This window comes from Oncorhynchus clarkii, chromosome 21 (genome assembly GCF_045791955.1).
Source record: "Oncorhynchus clarkii lewisi isolate Uvic-CL-2024 chromosome 21, UVic_Ocla_1.0, whole genome shotgun sequence".
In the NCBI taxonomy this organism is placed as follows: Eukaryota; Metazoa; Chordata; class Actinopteri; order Salmoniformes; family Salmonidae; genus Oncorhynchus; species Oncorhynchus clarkii.
The window spans coordinates 40,322,090-40,326,566 of record NC_092167.1 but is presented as its reverse complement, the minus strand read 5'-3'; positions in this window follow the sequence as shown (position 1 = coordinate 40,326,566).

Genomic DNA, 4,477 nt, shown 5'->3' with positions numbered 1-4,477 from the left:
GCACTGTCATAGGATGCCACCTTTCCAACATGTCAGTTTGTCAAATTTCAGCCCTGTTAGAGCTGCCCCGGTCAACTGTAAGTGCTGTTATTGTGAAGTGGAAACGTCTAGGAGCAACAACGGCTCAGCCATGAAGTGGTAGGCCACACAAGCTCACAAAACAGGACCGATGAGTGCTGAAGCGAGTAGTACGTAAAAATTGTCTGTCCTTGGTTGCAACACTCACAGCCAACTTCAAAACTGCCTCTGGAAGCAACGTCAGCATAATAACTGTGTGTGAGCTTCATGAAATGGGTTTCCATGGCCGACCAGCCACACACAAGCCTAAGATCACCATGCACAATACCAAGCATCCCCTGGAGTTGTGTAAAACTTGCCGCCATTAAACTTGTCGACTCTGGAGCAGTGGAAACGCGTTCTCTGGAGTGATGAATCACGTGTCACCATCTGGAAGTCTGGCGGACGCCAAGAGAACCTGCCCAAATGTGTAGTGCCCACTGTAAAGTTTGTTGGAAGAGGAATAATGGTCTGGGGCTGTTTTTCATGGTTCATACTAGGCCCCTTATTTCCAGTGAAGGGAAATCTTAACGCTACAGCATACAATGACATTCTAGATGATTCTGTGCTTCCAACTTTGTGGCAACAGTTGGGGAAAGCCCTTTCCTGTTTTAGCATGACAATGCCCCCGTGCACAAAGCGAGGTCCATACAGAAATGGTTTGTTGAGATTGGTGTGGAAGAACTTGACTTGCACAAAGCCCTGACCTCAACCCCATCGAACACCTTTGGGGTGAATTGGAACACTGTGATCCAGGCCTAATCGCCCAACATCAGTGCTCAACCTCAGTAATGCTCTTGTGGCTGAATGGAAGCAAGCCCCCACAGCAATGTTCCAACATCTAGTGGAAAGCCATCCCAGAAGAGTGGAGGCTGTTCTTGCAGCAAAAGGGGGCCCAACTCCATATTAATGCCTGTGATTTTGGAATGAGATGTTCGACGAGCAGGTGTTCACATACTTTTGGTCATGTAGTTTACGTTACATAGCCTAGAAGGTCTGATAGGAGATGCTAATTGTGAGCTAAAAACAATAGTAAAAAAAATATCCAGACTTAAACATCATTAGGGGTTCACAGGGTTTCCTTGACATGGACAAATAACTCTAGCATAGAATGGTAACTTTATTTCTAATTTGGCACACATGCGAACTAGAGGCCATGATTAACTTGATCAGAAAGAATGGCACCAATTGGCCTATATGTGGCGCTGTTTTAATCAGTCGTTCTTAATCCATCATATCCACCCCCCCATTAGACTTAAAACTTTGTATTTAGGTGTCTTTCCTCATGCTGAAAGAATTTGCCTCAAGGACACAAGGACATATGAGTTCCATCAGGATGGAGATTCCTCCATCTTGGATTGTTTTTCTTAGAAAAATGTATTATCATGAACCATAAATCCAAATAACATAATTTGGTATGTAGGCACATAATACATCTCAGATAAGGGATTGGTTAAGAGATGGCTGAGTTATTGATAAATCAGGAAATCCCATTTTAAGTTTCCATTTACCTATTTTGTAAATCCACTTCACAATGGTCTATCTACTTAAAAATGTTTAGGGTCATCAAAGCCCTTACCATGATGAACCATGTACGTTTGGCATTGATACTGTATCTTAAAAAATGAGGAAATTATTAACAATTCATTTTGACTATGTAACAGTAATGCTTAAAGTAATCACAATATTTTTGTAATTGAATAAAAGTCAGATTCACACCAAATTTCTACAGAAATACAGACTCCCTGGTTTTAATCCACTCCACAGTGGCCTATCAACTTGTCTCTTGTCATTACTATCATGGACAGCACTAAGATGAAACGCTGATTTGGTGTTGATGTCTTAAAAAACAAAGGAAACTATTAACAACTCATTATTTGCACATGTAACGCTAATGCTCAAAATCCTCTGCAACTATCTTCTCCTCTTGAACCATACGTCAATTCACTCCAGATTTTGTTTTTGTTGGTGCATTGAAATATGTCTACAATGTACCTATAGATGCATGTTAGCACATATGCTAATGCAAAAAATACTGTAAAAATCTTATTCTCATGAACCATAAGTCAGATTGACTCCAGATTTAGTTTATAGACTCAATGAATTAGCCTCTAATTAATTTGAGAATGATTACCTGCTGCATTCAAAGATAACCAACCTACAGCACTAGACTTAACTTCATTTGTGTCATCGTTGTGGTATTGAGAGAAACATGGTAACGCTTTCAATGATTGCACATATAGGAAGTTCCTACATGATAAGACTGCTTTCTTTGATATCCAACAGATCTTGTGTCCTTTCTGTCATCCTGTGAACCTCGTTCATTGCTGCTCGCAGCTATATTCATTTGGTTTTTTTTCTCTCTGGAGAACCATGCTGATTTAAAAGTCTGTGGATATATTTTAGTGCAGAGTGTGTAGTTTTTCTTTGGAGTGCTCCTACAGAACGATGGGCTTGTCAAGCTGTCAACACATACTATTAATAGTGCAACAGATAACTTGGGTTAATGCTTCTTTCTTAGTTATTCATTGAACCCTCTCCTGAACATACTGTATAGATAAGTAACACTTTTGATGAAATTAGATTGTGAAGCCAGCTGGGGTTTTTAAGACCACAGAAAACATGACCTACTGTATACTGTCAAAGGATGTTTACATGTGCTGTAGGTCATGTAGGTTAAATTACTTTTTCTGCAGGAGCTGAGACACAAACTGTTGCATCATACAGTAGAAGAATGTCTTATTCCCATTTTCATGCATACAGTTGGGTATTTGCTAATGATATTTAGCCTGGTTAAGAAACAAACTATGTGCTATCGAAAGGATTGGTTATCCTTAATAACTACAGGCCCTGATAACTGTTATAGCTCGGGATTTGCAGAAGCTGTATCCATTAGTTGAGTCAGAAGCTTTTGAATGGCACTAAAATTATTTGGCTGGTCCTTGACTATTTAGTAGGTCCACTTCAGGCAAGAGGAATCAATGACTTCCTCACAAAGGAGATATTTAACAATTTAACACAAATACTGAAGACTGAAGAAAACCTGCTTCTGCTAAGCATGTTATTGGTATTACTTGGGCCAATGCCAAGGCATTACGACGTTTGGAGAGCAATAGCTCCACATTTATTATGTACTGCAATTAGAAGTTGGGTTGTTCTTAACATGCTATGGGATATGACAGCAATGCACACTGCATTCCAATGCTGTCTCGTAACTCACTGTAAAAACCAATTACCCAACTGTTAAATGTAAAAACCAATTACCCCAACTGTTAAATATGAAAGTACAGTCTTGATGAGAGAGTATGTTTGACACAAATAGCTATAATTTAATGTTGTTGATAACACAGGCCACTATGTACAACAATATAAAAGCCATGTCTTTCAAATCAAATCAAATTGTACTTGTCACATACACGTGTTTAGCAGATGTCATTGCAGGTGTAGTGAAATGCTTGTGCTTCTAGTTCTGACAGTACAGCAATAATTATCTAACAATTTCACAACATATAACCAATACACACAAATCTAAGTAAGGAATGGAATTAAGAATATATAAATATAAGGACGAGCAATGTCAGGGTGGCATAGACTAAGATACAGTAGAATAGTATAGAATACAGTATATACATATGAGATGAGTAATGCAAGATATGTAAACATTATTAAAATGACATTATTAAAGTGACTAGTGTTCCATTTATTAAAGTGGCCAATGATTTCAAGTCTGTGTATATAGGCAGCAGCCTCTCTGTGCTAGTGATGGCTATTTAACAGTCTGATGGCCTTGAGATAGAAGCTGTTTTTCAGTCTCTCGGTCACAGCTTTGATGCACCTGTACTGACTTGGCCTTCTGGATGATAGCGGGGTGAACAGGCAGTGGCTCGGGTAGTTGTTGTCCTGGAGAGCCCTGCGGTTGTGGCCGATGCAGTCGTCGTACCAGGTGGTGATACAGCTCGACAGGAATGCCATTTTCAACTTGTTTTGTTGTTTGACTTGTATGTTCTCTGTGTTGAAAATTAGATTTTGAGATTTAATTTCATTGTTTTTTTTTATTGCTCACAAAATCTCATACATGTTTTTTTTAAATGGCAAGGTCTAATTTACAATTTCTTCCCCGGGTGTCTCCTAAAGTGGAGGAGCCTTCATGTGGCTATCTGAATGTGTGTGTGAGGGGGAAAGTGTGTGTGTGAGTTTTTTTTAAAGGAGGATAGTGATAACAAGTAGCCTACTCTAGTCCAGGCCTCTGAATAAGCTCACTGTAAAAACAAAAAATCCAGGGAGACCAAAAAAGTCAGCAATTTCCCCAGAACATTTCATCATAAAAAAATGTATCACACTTTGAGCCCCACAGTCTCCTGTTTAAGCTTAATTAAGACACCAACGTCTTCTCCCGCCTCCATCTGATTAGGTGTCACGT